Source organism: Nyctereutes procyonoides, unplaced genomic scaffold (genome assembly GCF_905146905.1).
Source record: "Nyctereutes procyonoides isolate TBG_1078 unplaced genomic scaffold, NYPRO_anot_genome, whole genome shotgun sequence".
Lineage (NCBI taxonomy): Eukaryota > Metazoa > Chordata > Mammalia > Carnivora > Canidae > Nyctereutes > Nyctereutes procyonoides.
The window spans coordinates 1,033,592-1,052,001 of record NW_026575151.1 but is presented as its reverse complement, the minus strand read 5'-3'; the positions used below and the strand labels follow the sequence as shown (position 1 = coordinate 1,052,001).

At 35.3% G+C, this 18,410-nt stretch overlaps 1 protein-coding gene across 6 annotated transcripts in view; it reads right to left on the bottom strand.

The window, feature by feature from the left end:
• Positions 1–18,410, bottom strand: part of FAM13A (family with sequence similarity 13 member A) — a 310,890-nt gene that overhangs the window by 221,869 nt on the left and 70,611 nt on the right. Inside the window, exon 1 of one of the 6 annotated variants that reach the window (XM_055312975.1) lies at positions 12,782–12,787. The exons of the other annotated variants lie outside the window; for them this stretch is intronic. The gene's annotated coding sequence lies outside the window, so the exon portion shown is untranslated. Of the gene's footprint in view, positions 1–12,781; positions 12,788–18,410 lie in introns of those variants that run through there. 6 annotated transcript variants of the gene reach the window in all.

Genomic DNA, 18,410 nt, shown 5'->3' with positions numbered 1-18,410 from the left:
GTTCTGAACAATTAACGGAGGTATGGGCCAGACAATCATGGTTTCCCGATATAGTAAGTATAATAATATTAGGATCAGTAACAAGGTATATTGTTTTTTTTTTTTTTAAGCCTTCAAATTTTCTCTTGGCCCTGACCTAGAATCAAACTTTGATGAAGTGGGGATACAGTGCTTATACCACAATGAAACTTTGAGTTCAGAACACTTGGCCTTTGTTCTCAATTCTCAATCTTTTTTTTCTGCCCCACATGCATGAGAGGATCTTTCTTAGTGGAAAGGGAATTGCTGACTTAATTTCCAAAATATTTTGGAGGTTTTTATCCTGTCACCCCTTCCCTCTCCCTTCACACCTCTTATCCCCACACACATACACTTCTTTTTTTGTGTTCCTGCTCTTTTTATCTTATCCAGCATAATGGGTATTTAAACTCCAGGATGTAAGAGCTAAACAATTGCCTAAATTTTTTTTTGAAAAAAAGTCAAGTGGTATTTATTTTCCTTCTGTCTTCTCAAACTATTATTTATTAAAGAAACAATAATCTCTGTAACATTGTTAGGGACTTTCAGGTCATTTCCCAAAGTACAACCAGACTCAGCCATCAAAGGAACATATATTTTAACTAACAGGTTATAAAATATTTGTAAGGAAATTAAATAATAATGTCATCAGTATAAAAGATGTTCCAAGGCAGTCATATAATTGAATGCCATAAGTTGTGACAGTAATAACTAACATTTAAATACATATCATTTCTACATTAGCTCATTAGATTTTACCCTTAAGACAAGTCTCTGCAGTAATTTACATAATTTCTATGTTAAATATAGGAAATTATAGATCAGAAAAGTGAAATGTCTTACACATGTGGCATAGTTTTTAAGTGGCAAATATGGCAGTCTACCTAGGCCTTAATTCTGGGCCCTAGATTGCATTCTTCAACAGGACGGAAAGCTCATGGAGTGGCCAGGAGAGACCTCCTGGAGAATGCTGGAAAACAATGTGGCTAACAGACTGATAAGAAGGTTCTGGTAGATGTTAGGAATGGCAAAAAACAGGCATCCTTGATTGGAAGAAAGTTGTGAACAATGCATTTAAGTGGGAACATAATGAGACACTTTACATTGAGCCAAGGATTCAAGGCAGGAACATGGGGATATATAGTGGAGTGGAAACCAAGGCTGTCTGGGGAAAGCCTTGCCTGCTGGAGTTGAATTTTTTCCTAGGCAATATCAGGCTTTGAATAGAGAAGTGACAGGACAAAGACTGCATTTTAGGTGGGTTAATATTGGTGTTGGAAAGGACAGAAATGGTTGTACTATGATGGAAAGAAGAAATCAAAATCCCTGAGCCAGACCCATGCTCAATCGATGATTAGTTGTAGGATCTGGGCCTGTCAGAGCCTTTCACTGCCAGTTTTCTCATCAGAAGACAGTCTTTTTACAAGAATCAAATCAAATAGCAGGCATGAAAGCACTTTTAAAATTAGAACATGCTATAGAAATGCAAAGTACTATTTCACATATTAATTTGAACGACAGAGGGAGATTCTTAAGGTAGAAACTTCAATTGGTAAATTGTAATAATTCAGAGAAGAGGATGAGAGTATAGAATAAAGTGATGGTGCGAAAAACTTAAAAGAAGATTCAGGATTTGAAAGACATTTTAAAGGAATAGTGGGCAGAACCAGGCACTCACTGATTTTTATCACGAGGATCAGTGAGAGAGGAGGGACAGAAACAGGAGAGTCGATCAGAAGTTGAGAGGGAAGGTTAAGGGGACAAGTTAGATGTTTGGAAAAGTAAAAATGACCACTGGCTCATTGTGGAAAAAAGAGAGAAAGGGGAGAGCTTGGTAAAGACTTAGGGTCTGGATCATCTTCTTTATCCCATTTCACTCTCCCCTCATGCACCTCTTCCACATGACTTCAACTACTTAAAACTCTTTCACATCTGCTCAGTATTCCACCTCCACCCCTATCACCCTGGCCATACCATCATCCCCCTTGACCAGGACCACCCTAATAATCAGTCCACTGCCCTCTAAACCTCTCCCACTGCAGCCAATTGTGATCTTTTAAAAATGGGACTCAGAGAGTGTCACTCCCTGCTTACCATCTTCCGATTGTTTTCCCCTGTGCTGAGAGCTAAGTCTGACCTCTTCACTCTAGCTGAGGAAGCTTTACATAATCTATCCTGGCCTTTTTTTTTTTTTTAAGATTCATTCATTCATTCATTCATTCATTCATTCAGAGAGAGCGAAGAGAGAGGCAGAGACACAGGCAGAGGGAGAAGCAGGCTCCACGCAGGAAGCCCGACGTGGGACTCAATCCTGGGTCTCCAGGATCACACCCCAGGCCGCAGGTGGTGCTAAACCGCTGCGCCACCAGGGCTGCCCTATCCTGGCCTTCTTTTACATCATTTCCTACCATTTCCAGAAACAGACCTAGTCTCTGTTTCTGGAACATAACAAACTTATCCTCATCTTTGAGCCGTTGTACTAAGTTTGTCTACCTGGAAAAATAAATAAAAGGTAAAACTGAGTGCTTACTGTATACAAGCACTGTACACGTCTTAACCCACTCACCTTCCCAGCTCTATAATGTAAATGCTAATAATATGTGTCCATTTACAGAGGATGAAACTGAGTTTCAGACAGATTAAGGAAACTATCCTTAGGGTATACAGTTAGTAAACAGCAAAGCTTGGAAGTGAATCCAATCAGGGTGGTACCAGAGACTATGAGCTGAAGTATTTTCTAACCTGAGATTCTCATGCTCCTGTTCTTTGCTTGGTTGACTTCTTGTACTTCAGATATCAATGTAAATTTCAGCTCTACAGAAAAGCCATCTCTGACTTCCTAATCAAAAGTGGTCATTGAGACCTGTGCTATTATGTCCTCCCTTCTTGGCCATAAAACAGTGCCTGCCAAATACTTGCTAAGTGAATGAGGATTAAGAAAAGTGTGTTACTACGAGAATTTTAGAGCCGTGAGGTAGTTTCAAAATAATATATTTCAAACTACTCTTTTATATCTGAGGAGAGTTGATGAAGAGATATAATGAATTCCCTAAAGTACTTAGCCATGCAGTGGTAAAGCAAGGACTTGAATACAATGCTCCTAACAACCAGTTCTTCATTTGTTAATCTTATTATTTTGCATCCAACTATGAGGGGCCTTTGGTTGTGTGTTTTCAATCAATTTTTGATGATTAAAGACATATTTTAAGCTTAAGAAAAATACCATTAAGAAAGTAAAAGTTCATGGATATTTATATAGATCTACCTATATAGATATCTATATCTATGTATACACATAACCAGCTCATCTATGTATAGGTTTATGCTTTGTTTTAAATATTCCTATATCACTACCAACACTTGGCATATTACTTTTTATTAATTTTGATCAGTCCTAAGGATGTGAAGTGATAGCTCTTAAAAACAATCCTCTGAATACTAAAGAGTTTGAGCATCTCGTTATACACTTATTACTCATGTATGAATTATCCATTATCCTTTGTTCACTTTTCTTTACAATTCAGCACTTTTATATTCTAGATAGAAATCTTTTGGTAGTTTTAAACATTCCAAGTGTCTTCTCTGACCCTGTCATCTGTCATATCCTTTATTGACAAAAATCTTTAATTTTTATATAATAAAATTTATATTTTTTCTTTTCTCCTTATGGTTTGTGCTTTGGGGATTTTATTTAAGAAGCTCTTTCCTTCTCCTAGATCACAGCAGTATCCTTCTCTATTTCTATTAATTTTATAATTTTTTCTTTCCTATTTAGACCTCAAATCTATTCAGAGTCTATCTTTGGACATGATGCTAGCCAGGTATCCCAGTTCCATTTTTCTCCATGTAAAAAAGCCAGTTTTCCAATAGCATCTACTAAAACAATATGTAGGTTTTAGTTTAGGTGTAGGTTTATGTTTTGGGTGAGTAGAATTGATAACGTAAGGACTAAAAAGGAAAAGGGCTTAAGAGATTCACTAGGATTTTGTGCCTCTTTGAAGGCATTTTCAAAAAAGAAAAACTAAGTTGTAAAACTAATAATCCTGTGTTGTCCATTTTAATGTTAAGCTGAAAATACTTGTCTTTAAAATCTCAGACCACCCCATTTTCCTGTCATCCAGATTGTTTGCTACAGATTAGCAAAACCCAAGCTATAAGTTGTTTACTAGGCTTTGTACATCCTAGATTTTTATTTTTTAAAAATTTTATTTATTTATTTGACAGAGAAGAGCTGAGATGAGACAAAACGAGAGTAAATGGAGGGAGAGAGTAGGACAAGCAGACTCTGCAGTGATGCAGGGCTTAATCTCAGGACTCTGAGATCATGACCTGAGCCGAAATCAAGAGTCAGACCCTTAACTGACTAAACCTCCCAGGCACCTCATCATAGATTTTTAGTATATCAATCTAACATAATCTAATTTTGCCCTTTTTTTAGGGTAAACATGAACTCTCCAGTAAGGAAAGCACTTTCATTTCTTTTTTTCTTTTTTTTTAGCACTTTCATTTCTTAATGCAAACTTGTTTTCATGTAGAGAGAAGGAAGATGTACTTGATTGGGTACACGGAATAAGGAAAGGGTGAATTCAGGGCATAGCTGAAGATAAACTACTATTTTCCTGAGTCACCTTGGTTTCTCTAAGGTAATTATATTTGGAACGGGATCATTTTATCCATTAGATAGAAAGCCTGGGCTTAAGAGTTTTTATGGGATAATAAAAATGTTTGAGATCTCAGGATTCCAAAATGTAAAAGGCAAACAAAACTCTGAAAAAAATCCCTAAAGACTACAAAATTAAAATTGCTAAATAGTTAAATGTCTAAAATATAACATTGTATCAGTTATTTAATTACAGCTCAATAGCAATCAATTTTGAAAACATATTATGATTAATATGGGCTGAGGGTACATTTGAACATGCTTGAGATGGTGTGGTGTGGAGTTGTCAAAAGCAAGAGAGTTTAAGACCTGGGAGAGTCTTTGAACAGATGAAAACAAAAAAGGTTTAGAAAGTGAAATAAATGAAAGGAATACTTGCCATCTATGTTTAAAAGTATGTCTCCAAGAAAGATTAATCCCCTAGATTAATCCCTATCAAAATACCATGGACTTTCTTCAGAGAGTTAGAACAAATTATTTTAAGATTTGTGTGGAATCAGAAAAGGCCCCGAATAGCCAGGGGAATTTTAAAAAAGAAAACCATATCTGGGGGCATCACAATGCCAGATTTCAGGTTGTACTACAAAGCTGTGGTCATCAAGACAGTGTGATACTGACACAAAAACAGACACATAGATCAATGGAACAGAATAGAGAATCCAGAAGTGGACCCTGAACTTTATGATCAACTAATATTCGATAAAGGAGGAAAGACTATCCACTGGAAGAAAGACAGTCTCTTCAATAAATGGTGCTGGGAAAATTGGACATCCACATGCAGAAGAATGAAACTAGACCACTCTCTTGCACCCTACACAAAGATAAACTCAAAATGGATGAAAGATCTAAATGTGAGACAAGAGTCCATCAAAATCCTAGAGGAGAACACAGGCAACACCCTTTTTGAACTCAGCCATAGTAACTTCTTGCAAGATACATCCACGAAGGCAAAAGAAACAAAAGCAAAAATGAACTATTGGGACTTCATCAAGATAAGAAGCTTTTGCACAGCAAAGGATACAGTCAACAAAACTAAAAGACAACCTACAGAATGGGAGAAGATATTTGCAAATGATGTATCAGATAAAGGGCTAGTTTCCAAAATCTATAAAGAACTTCTTATACTCAACACCAAAGAAACAAACAATCCAATCATGAAATGGGCAAAAGACATGAAGAGAAATCTCACAGAGGAAGACATAGACATGGCCAACATGCACATGAGAAAATGCTCTGCATCACTTACCATCAGGGAAATACAAATCAAAACCACAATGAGATACCACCTCACACCAGTGAGAATGGGGAAAATTAACAAGGCAGGAAACCACAAATGTTGGAGAGGATGCAGAGAAAAGGGAACCCTCTTACACTGTTGGTGGGAATGTGAACTGGTGCAGCCACTCTGGAAAACTGTGTGGAGGTTCCTCAAAGAGTTAAAAATAGACCTGCCCTACGACCCAGCAATTGCACTTTTAGGGATTTACACCAAAGATTCATATGCAATGAAACGCCGGGACACATGCACCCCGATGTTTCTAGCACCAATGTCCACAATAGCCAAACTGTGGAAGGAGCCTCGGTGTCCATCGAAAGATGAATGGATAAAGAAGATGTGGTTTATGTATACAATGGAATATTACTCAGCCATTAGAAACGACAAATACCCACCATTTGCTTCAACGTGGATGGAACTGGGGGGTATTATGCTGAGTGAAGTAAGTCGATCGGAGAAGGACAAACAGTGTATGTTCTCATTCGTTTGGGGAATATGAATAATAGTGAAAGGGAATATAAGGGAAGGGAGAAGAAATGTGTAGGAAATATCAGAAAGGGAGACAGAACATAAAGACTCCTAACTCTGGGAAATGAACTAGGGGTGGTGGAAGGGGAGGAGGGCGGGGGGGACGGGCACTGAGGGGGACACTTGACGGGATGAGCACTGGGTGTTATTCTGTATGTTGGTAAATTGAACACCAATAAAAAATTAATTTATTAAAAAAATCCCCTAGATTGATACTCATGGAAATTACATTTATAGTAGAAATGAATATCATAATTACAATCTAGAATTACAATCTAGAAAATAATAGTACCTAACTTTATACATGTCCATGGGCTTCTTTCTCTAAGACACAGAGTTATGTCTTATTTTAAGGACAAATTTACCATTGTAATACTGTCACTGATCTGAAACCCCATGATGAGTAAATTTACAAACTGAAGAGAATTTGCTTTTTCAGAAAAACCATTAAGCAATAATAACATTAGCACATTCCAGGAACTACTCCAAGTTTCACATATATTATGTATATATATGTATTCATATATACACTTATACACATATATGTTCATACATATAAACAACCACTATGTAAGATAACTAGTATTTTTATCCCTATTTTATAGATAAAGAAATGAGAGGTTAAATAATTTGCCTAAGTCCCATTCTTAGAAAGCAATGAAGTTGAAAACCAAGTCTGGCTATATTGCCTTTCTTTATAAAATTATATAAAACCTGAACTGTAAGTCTTGCTATGTCTTGATTTATCACAAAATTGTTCCCATGATCCAACAAAGTAATTCTCTTTGCTCATTAGGAAGGAAAAACTTTTGTTTATTAGCAACACCAAGGAGAACAAGATACCCTAAGACCAGTCTGCCTTCAAATATTCTTAGTCTTTAATCATGACTGGAGTCTCTGTTATTTCTGGTTGTAATAGTTAAATCTTTAAAAATTAAAGTGATTTAAACCCAAACTAACACAAAAATATTCCAATCAACTATGTATACATCTAGAAAACATGTTATTCAGTCAGATTCTACAGAACTCATATAAAATTAGGTCATCATTCATTTACATTGTTTTAAGGATCAAAATCATAAAACAAACCTACTTTCACATTTCCCCCTTTTGCTCTCTCATGGAAATCTTAGACACGACAAATTTAACAAAGACTTATGAGATAGTAAAAGGTTGAGAACTTTAAGTTTAAAAATTGAGTCAGTCACAATTTATATTCATACATCTTAAATGAGCACTAATTCCAGAAACGAGGTTTCGTTTCTGATCCCAGAGGAAGAGTCAATGTTTTCCCCATGTAACATTATGCTTTTCATAATATTTTCTCAATGAGTGTTATTTAGAAGATTGTTCTTTGGAAACTGCATAAAGTGTCATTACGTGTCTGCAGTTATTGGTTTGGATGACCTCTACACATCTCCAAACTCAGGACACGTTCCTCAATTCTCTTTCTTCTTGATCCCTCTCTATAGTTCAACCTTTCTTTGAAGTTCTATTTTCTTTGGTTTTAGGACTGCTACCGTAGCTTATATTCCTATAAGTTGTCTTTTCTAATCACTTAACTATGGACATTTTCCAGGATGCCACTGTTCTTGGAGAGTTTGCCCATTCTGTTTTCAAAACATAAATTAGAATGACTTCTAAACTCTAGCTCAGCCCCCAGATTTTTTCTATTTTAATTATAGTTGCCTATCTCCAAATTCCTGATGGAGAGCTCTTGGGAAGTAATAGTGACAAGGTGAGGCTCCACAAGAAATTATGAACCAAATGATTAAAGGCTTTTAATGCCTAATGCCTAGGAAGAGAATGGAGATTTTGGAAGCAAGAGAGAGGTAGGATTGTTTTTTTACATAGATAATTCTAGCAACAGCATGTATTGGGTTGAAGTGAGAAAAAGAAAACCAGAAGTTATCGGAACCAGCCAAAGAAGAGATGAAGAGATCTGGCAGGGGAATGTGGAATGAATTAGAAAGGAGACATCTAAGTCAACTAAATTTGAATGAAGCACAAACAAGTCACTTCTCTGGCATTCACACTTGTATATTCACAAGATCAGTATCTCCATAATTCCACTGCAACACATATCACAACAGTAACTGAGTAATTATTTAAGGAATCTCCTCTTTTCACTATATTGTATAGTTTCCTAAGGGCAGAACCATGTTTGGTCACATCTGGTACATAGTATATGCTTTAAAAATATTTGGCAAATTAATAAATTTGCCTAATAAATTAGTAAATATCAATTACAGAAAACTAAAATCACATAAAAATCTTACTGCTGAAAAGAAATTTACATATCTAGTAGCAAATAGCAGGTTACAAAACTTAAGTGATACCTTTAAGTCATAAAGCTAGTTAATAACAGGGAAGGAAGTAGAATTCTGCTCCTCCAAGGCTGAGTCTCTATACTAAACCTCATGGAAGAAAATAAAAGACAAATGTATATGCAGAAGCCAGACATGAAGGTGTTAGATAATAATTTCTGGAGACTATTATATGAGTATATATACACTCTCCCACTTACAATATTTAGAGTATAAATTTGTCACTGGATTTTGTCAACAGCTAAGAAACAGGCCTCTCTCTCCCCCTCCCTATCTTCCTCTCTCTTTCTCTGTGTGTGTCTATACACACACACACACACACACACACACACACACACACACACACACATATATTTGTATGTATGCCTAAATTTGCCACTTGTCATCACTGGATGATGATTCAGAGAGTTTTTTGTTTTTTTTTTTTAAAGATTTTATTTAGGGATCCCTGGGTGGCGCAGCGGTCTGGCGCCTGCCTTTGGCCCAGGGAGCGATCCTGGAGACCCAGGATCGAATCCCACGTCGGGCTCCCGGTGCATGGAGCCTGCTTCTCCCTCTGCCTGTGTCTCTGCCTCTCTCTCTCTCTCTCTCTGTGTGACTGTCGTAAATAAAAAAAAAAAAATTTAAAGATTTTATTTATTCATGGGAGACACAGAGAGAGAGGCAGACACAGACAGAGGGAGAAGCAGGCTCCATGCAGGGAGACCCATGTGGGACTCGATCCAGGGTCCCCAGGATCACGCCCCGGTCTGAAGGCGGCGCTAAACCGCGGGGCCACCAGGGCTGCCCTGATTCAGAGAGTTTAAAAGGTCACAGCTATTTTCAAGATTACACTTGAACAAGACATATGGCACTAGTTTTAATTTGAAGTCCTACAGACAGCAACCACACTCCATTAGTAAAATGATTTTCCTTTCACTTTTTCTTTAGACATTTCAAATAAGAAAAACAGAATTATTGGAATCTCGTTCGCTTTTTTTCCTCCCAAAGAAAAGACTATTTGTTTAAAATTCTTTCAATTTTTCAAGCTTGTACTTAATACACACATGGACCACATCAAGGCAAGTGCTACAACACAGGTCATTAATCCCACAACCCATGACTGGCAAGATAAAGTATGGTGCAGTAAACAACATCTATAGTATTACCTTACGAAAATATGTGATCTAGTAGAAAACACAGGAGATTAGGAGTTAGCAGACACCCTATTCTTAGGCCTCCTGCTTACGAATTATATAACCTGTGGCCAATCATTGACACCCACCTCCCCTGCCAGACACCCCACAGAGCCTCATGTCAGCCTTTATAAATGAAATCAACTGGCTTGCTCTCTAAGATTGATATAAAAAATAAACAAATCACAAATGTAGCAGTCCTTTGAAGTATGTTAGAAAAGAAACATGCAATTTTATTTTTTAAAGTGGTATTTATAGCAGAGTAGTGTTGATGTCTTCTGGCTGGGCATTTCTCTTTAATAAATAACCAACTGACTTAAAGGACCTTGAATTTATGCTGGACTATATATTTCTCCAGATGATCATTAACTGCCAGACAGATGTTATTGCTTAATCACTACATTCCCACAGAGACTGAAGGGCTCCAGGAATCATTTTTAAAAGGATAAGAAATCTTTGACCCTGGCCCCAATCAACAATGTTCAACCACTAAGCCTGGTTATTTCTCTAGAGGTATATTCCAGAGAAGAGTTCACACATTTTAAAAACATTGCATCACAGTGATGTAGTAAAAGACATATAAACCATTTATTTCATCTTTTCTTATATCTGCACTAATAATGTACTAACCTATGATTAGTAGGAAAAAAAATCAGTTTCTTGCAATATAACAAATTATTTCACATAAGAAAAAATGTAAATTACACTGTACATTTTTCAATACTATTGGTTATTTCATTTATTACAAACAAGCCATTCTGAAGTAGAAAAATAATTTTATACAGTCAACTTAATACTTTAATCTATCTGATAACAAATCCAAGGAATAATGATAATGTAGAAATCTTTCAGCACCAATTTGGTTTTTAGTCTCCTTAAGAAGCAATTGATTATTCTCTTGCCTACTTTTGAGTTTCAACTGGAATGGACAAAAATAAATTCTATCAGTTCTATTTCAGTTCTGTAATCCTAACAAATTGATATTTCATATACTTTAGTTCTTTATCTATAAAAGTATGAGACTACCAACTATGTATTTGGATTCACCATGAGAAATAGATGATTATATTTACTGTACACACAGAATTTAATTTATAATAATTTAATAAATACAAGTCTGTCATCCTCTGTATACAAAGTTCTGGCTATGAGCAAAAAAATGATATAAACTAATAGATTTCAAAGACAGGGCAGAGATTTATAATTTAATGTTTTGTAAAACAAAATGCATGTTTAAAAATGTATATGAAACAGAATACTGATAACATTTTTAAAAAGCATATACACCTGGGAGAAAAGCTGGAAAAAAAATAGATAAAAAATTTAAAGTCATTATTTTTAAGTAATACAATTAGTGGATGATTTGTCACTGTATACCTTGCAATTTTACATATTTTTTTCAAGCTTCTACAATTTTATAAAACAAAAATACACAAGTTAAATTGGGACCAAATGAGGGGATATATCCCTTTATTAAATGAATGACTCGATATTAAATATTTCAACTATACCTAATAAAACCTAAAAGCTCATAGGGAATTTTTTAGATCTAGAAAAACATGCTGAAGTTCTTTTGGGAGAAAATAGGCACATAATTATCCAGGACAACCCTGAAAACTAAGAATTAAATGTAAGAATACCACATGCATTAAAATATAAAGTGTATGATACTAGTACCAGAGAAGCAGACAAATCAGGATAGCAGAACAGAGCCCAGAGAAAACAAAATATATTTAGGAACTTGATATAATGATAAAAGTGACATTTTGAATTATTTAGCAAAGCATGAATTACTCTCTAGATACTGTTTGGTTAACAGGTTAACTATTCAGTGAAAAACTCTATCCTTAAATCATACCTTATTCCAAAATAAATTTCACTAGAATTCAGTACCTAAATGTCAAAAAAAAAAAAAAGGATATATCCTAAGATAAAATGTAAGAAGATATTTAATGACTGTTACATTCCCATAGCATACCTGTTGTAAAATAATGTTCACATAAATTCAAAGTTCAAATATTAAAATATAAAACCTTGAAAACACAAACAGTATTAGCAAATATTCTTATAGCCTTAAAGTTGAAGGCCTTTTAAGGGTAACATCAAACCCGAACAACACAAATTGATATGTGTGTGTGTATATGTATCATATATACATATTTATTAATCATATGATTAATATGATTATACATATTTATATACATATGATTAATAAAATCTCTTAACTTCTTTAAAACGACCAAAGAATCCTGAGGTTCTAACATGAATTACATGAATATAACATGGATCATAATTACATGAATTGCAAGCTGTGAGAAATATTTTCAATGTAGAATAAATAGTAATACTCAAAAGGAGAGCCTACAAATCAGTAACAACAGTAGCAAGTGTGCCAGAGTAGAAAAACTGGAAAAAGAGTGAGAAGGCAATTGGCAAAAGTAAAACTACTTGGGAAAGTAGGCTTTTAAATATGTTCAATCTTAGAAAAAAATAAATAAACATGTTCAACCTTATAATAGTCAAATAAGCAAGAATTTTAAAAAGAAATAATGTTCATTTATTGTACTGGCAAACATGTTAAGGTAGGATAGGATCACTGTTGGAGAAGGTGTGGGAAAGGAGACTGTCCTAGACTGCTACCTACCCTTTCTCTGAAGAAAAAATTTGCTAATACGAATATTCTTTGACCAGGCAAGTCTACTTCCAAAAGTACATCCAAAGAAAATAATTAGTGAAGTGTGAAAAATGTATGCTCAAGAATAGTCACTGCGATGTTGTTTATAGGGGAAACACTTACAGAGCAGTGATTAGAGCCTGGAGCTCAGGAGCCAGCCTGTCTGCATTCAAAGCCCTGACTCAAACTTCTCCTTAGCCATGTGACCTTAAGCAAGTTACCATTTCTGTACTTCAGCTTCTTCATGTGAAAAGTAGATATAAGAACAGTACCTGCCTCATAAGGTTTTGAGGATAGATAAGCAAATAAATGAAAAGCACCTAAAACACTGCCAGGAACTGAGTAAGCACTCAATAAATACTACCTGTTATTATTGCTAAGGAAAAAAAAAAAGGTGGAATGCCTTTTATACGGACAGCTTAAATAAAAGATATTGATCAAAGGATGAGAACATAATGCTGTCATTAGAAATGATGATGTAGAATTTTAAGTATGGAAAAATGCCATGATAGATGACACTAAGTTTTAAAATAAAGGTTACAAATCAGTATTATTTTATTATCCCATCTTTAATCAGATATCAATATAAATATATATGTGAGCATGCAAGAATGTGAAAGCACATAAGCCTAAGTATAAACCGTGACTGGATTTAGGTAGTAGAATTATGGATAACTTTCATGTTCATCCTTTTTCTTGGGTTTTTTGGTTTGAAATAATTTTTTTTTTTTTACAATGAACATATGTTACTTTCGTAATACAAGAACTTACAACCATTTTGGGAAAAAGGCAACTGCAAAGTCAATTATCAGAGTTACAAGTGACAGTGGGATAAGAGCAAAATTATAGGCAATGAGGTTACCATTGGAAAGTTCAGGTACAGGTTCAGTAGAGACAAGAGGGGCTTTCCAATTACCCACTCTTTAATATGCCAAAAACATTGTTTATGGAGAATAGTATAGTCACAAGTAAAATTGTGCTAAAAATTAAATGAACAGCTTGCATTTTATAAATAGTATGCTAATAAAGTTATAAACATATGACTATGTGAAACCAGGGCTTGGGCTTCATCTTTAAAAATTTCAACTATCTGCACTTTTTAATCCAAATCGCCAATTTTCTAAAAGTAACATTTGGGCTGCAAATCAAACAAAGATGCTTAGTAGCTATTAGCAGATAACGTGATGGCAACATTGTAGACTTATCTGGTTACACATCCTGTTTGTGTCTATGGATTTCCCTGATCTCATCTAATATTTACTGATGTTGTCCAAATATCTAAATTACATACACATACACACAAAGATCATGAACTACAAGTTACAAGTTAGTGATCTGGTACCATTAACTTACTGTGCTATTTTTCTGCAAGACTTAAAGAAGTCCCAAGACAACTTTAAAATATTTTATACTGTCACTAAGCAAAAATGTGACATCTTCAATTAAAGCACACATGGAAGATCTTATTCAAACTCTAAAATTCCTTTATGTCTTTAAGCATCAGAAATAGCTATAATATCACTGATTACTTTATTGATTACATTGATACTCTTGTTTCAAACAATAGAATTTACAGATCTATAGACAAAAGGCAAAGGAAGCAAAGAAATGAAGCAGAATTTGACCAACATGGTTGAATCATCAGTAGCAATGAACAAATTTAATTACCAGAGATTACATTTTGATGTCAGTGTTACTATAAAATGATGGAAACTAAGTATGAACAGTAGATTTAATGCAAACTGTCAAGAATATTAACAAAAAAAAATCTCAGCTCATGGTCATTAGTGATCCTCAGTCTCTTTGTTCATATCATTTAACAAATGAACTTTTAAACTAACTTTAAATAATAGTAGAAACAAATATGTAGTTTTTTCTAATATTCTCAGCTTTTGAACACTTTTGTCAAGGACACTTTGAATTCAAAGGAGTCATATAATAGTATTGGGGGAGTACAGTGGAGTTGCTATTTATGGGGAATTTAGTCTCCAAAGTCATCCTGTGAAAAAAATCATGCAAACTAACATTATCCTTTAAAATACTTAAAGTACAACATATCTCATCATATCTTAAGAAAACAAGTTTTCCTCCTTTATTAGAATAGTCTGCTCTCCGTAGGTGCACAGTGCCTTAAAAATTCTCAAAAAAACTTTTGAGATTCTCAAAAAAACCCAAGGCTGAGCCAAGGACGAGGATGTTGGTGCATTATTTTGGGATAGGGCATGGGGCAGCAATGAGTGAGGAAAGGAAAGCAGGGAAGTGAAACAAAGTAAAATGTAAATAGCTATTTCACAAAGAAACCCCAAACCACAAAACAGTTTGCTTGACAGATGCTTTGTTTGGCAGCCTGGAATTCACCAGATTGGCTTCAAGGAGAAACCATGAGATAGATTATTCCATGGGAGGGAGAAAAATCTATCTAGTTCCCTCCTGACTTCTATTTCTCATTGCCAAATTTCACTCAGAGGGATTTAACTATTCTAGACTTTCAGGTAGTCTTATCCAGTTCCCCTGGTAGCCTGTCAGGAATTCAGAACCTAGTACAGGGAAGCCAGAAATTCAGTGCAAGTGGCTGGTTCACCCCGCTGCAAGACAGCAGTTAGGAGAAGGATCCAACATCTCCAAGGCAGGTAAAAGGTCAAACACTGGTGGCAGATTGGTCTGGAAGGTGGGTAATACCAAGGCAATCTGAGGATATGATAAGATTTGTGTCTGATACAAATACTAAAGTTGAAGAAGTTGATCTGTATTTATAAGTTTTATTGAACAAAAAAAAATTCTTTAAATATTAAAAAGTATGTTCAATACTGTAAGAAGCTTGGACAAATGTAAGAATAAAGTGAAAACTAAGATAACTTAGGTAAGAAGAAAGTCATGTCTCATCTCATATTTCTAAGGAGCCCAGTTCACTAACTGGTATTATGGACAGAATCTATAAAACCTGATCTTTTCCTTAATTTAAAATGTACTCAGTTAAATGCACATGCTTTCCAACACTACTAATTAAGTACCATGAACCAAAACTTTCTCTTATGGTCTTGCTTAAGTTTCAAGGCAAACTCTGTAAGTCCTATTTTACAGAGAAAGTAACAGAAAAATAAATAATGCAGAATATCAAACCTACCAAATGGCAGAAGATTAGATTAACTTTCTTTTATTAGGTCATACTATCCAAACCACTTAGTACTCATTTAGTAATGGAAATCTAGTACCCATTTTAGTAATTATCAAAACTTAGGAAAAGCAATTCCTGCTAACCTCCAAGAATAATATTCTTTAGGAGGGCTTTTACTAGCCCTAGAAACTAGGATACTAGGAATTTCCTTAGAAAAGTCATATACAACATATACAGCTTATGGTCCAATGTTTACTTCATAGAAATGTATTACTGTGGCATAGTATACTATAAAAACATTATTATCACATTAGAAAAATATAGTAGATCCTGGGGAATGATATCTAGATTCTCTCTTCATGTTTCATTCATTACTCCAGCTGCTGAGAGTGATGCCTGCTTATGGCTCATAGATAACTCTACCCCCAAGATTATACCATCTCCCTAGGCACAGCTCATCTCCAGTGACTGAGGGAAATGGGTTAAATGGACTAATCTCTTTGACTCAATTTGAGATATCTCTGAAGGGCCATCTAAGCTTCTAAGTTGGGAACTGATTGAGGCCTTTTTTACAATAGCACAAAAGTTCAACTTCTCCTTAATCTTACATTTCTCTATGGTTTACAGAAGTAGCTTTAAAGAGCATTACCCGGATCCCTGGGTGGCGCAGCGGTTTGGCGCCTGCCTTTGGTCCAGGGCGTGATCCTGGAGACCCGGGATCGAATCCCACATCGGGCTCCCGGTGCATGGAGCCTGCTTCTCCCTCTGCCTGTGTCTCTGCCTCTCTCTCTCTCTCTGTGTGTGACTATCATAAATAAATAAAAATTTAAAAAAAAAGTTTTAAAGAGCATTACCCAATACAAGTACTATTTGAAACCTCAGTCTCAGGGTTTATATCTTCAGCAATTCAACCCATAACAAAAAGTGATACAGTAATATTGAAATTAATGTTGTAAAATGATACTGAGAGAAAAATTTTACACCTGTTTATTAAAGGATATAAAAACTAAAAATAAATAAATGTTCAACAAGGGAAAAAAAACACCCTAAAGACCTCACAGGAAAATGGTCAAAAAACAGGAACAAACACATCATAAGAAAGAAAGGCAAATGGCCCATAAAACAGATACCCAGTAAAGATGTCTAACTTCATTCATAATAAAATGAACAAATGAACAAATCCATTTTGTTCACAGATCACACCATAAACGAACAAAAAACAAAATTAAGAAAATAACGTATTTAGAATAGTATCCAAAAGAAATACTAATATTCAAAAAAGACGTGTAAAATTTATACTCTGAAAATAATAAAACATTGTTGAAATAAATTAAAGACATAAGTAAATAGAAAGATGTCCCATATTCATGGATTGGAGAATGTAATATTGTTAGGATGGCAATACTCCCTAAATTAATCTACAGATTCAACAAAATTCTTATCAAAATACTCCCTGACTTTTTTGCAGAAATTTATCAGATGATCCTATATTCATATGGAAAAGCAAGGGCCCTAGAAGAGCTAAAATCACCTTGAAAAGAAACACAGCTGGAAATTGACACTTCCTGATTCAAAGCTTACTAAAAAGCTACAGTAATCAAAACAGTGTGGTAATAGACTAAGTATAGCTGTATAGAGATCAATAGAATAAAACAGAGTCTAGAAACAAACTTTGGCAATCATAATTTTCAAAAAGACTAAGATAGTTCAAGGGAAAACAGTACTTTCAAGAAATGGTCTAAGATAGTACCATTGCACATCCACATGCAAAGGAATGAAACTGGACTCCTTCCTTACATGGAGAAAAAATGAACTTGAAATGAATTTCATATTTAGAAGAGGTAAAATTATAAACCTCTTGGAGAAAACATCTTTGTAAGTTAGGCAAAACCTTTTTAGATGCAACACCAAAGTTGCAAACACCAAAAAACACCAAATAAATCGACATAATGAACATCATTAGAATTTTAAAAATTGTGCTTAAAAAGCACACAATCAAGAAAATTATTTTTTAAAGATTTTATTTATTTATTCAAGAGATACACACACACACAGACAGAGAGAGAGAGAGAGGGAGAGAGGGAGAGAGGGAGAGAGGGAGAGAGGCAGAGGGAGAAGCAGACTCCATGCAGGGAGCCCGATATGGGACTCGATCCTGGGATTCCAGGATCATGCCCTGGGCCAAAGGCAGACGCTCAACCGCTGAGCCACCCAGGCGTCCCCAATCAAGAAAATTAAATGGCAGGGGATGGCTGGGAAGATCATTGAGTAGGAGGACCCTTATTTCACCTGAGACCACAGTTACAACTAGATAACACTCATATCAGTGTAAATAACCCAGAAAATGATCTGAAGACTGGCAGAACAAACTCCATAACTACAGGTAGAGAAAAGGCCACATTAGAGAGGGTAGGAAGGGCAGAGATAGGGTCCAGAGCTAAATGGATCCATGGGACTGCCCTCTGGGGGTAGGGACACCACTAATATGAAGAGGAGCGAGAAACAGATCCTCAAACCAGAGAACATGCATGGGCCAAATTTCATGAGTTCTTACAATCAGTGGTACTTAAAACATGGAATTTTAAAAATCAGCAGGTTTCCTCTGGGAGAGCCAGGAGAGCAAAAGGAAACAGAGTC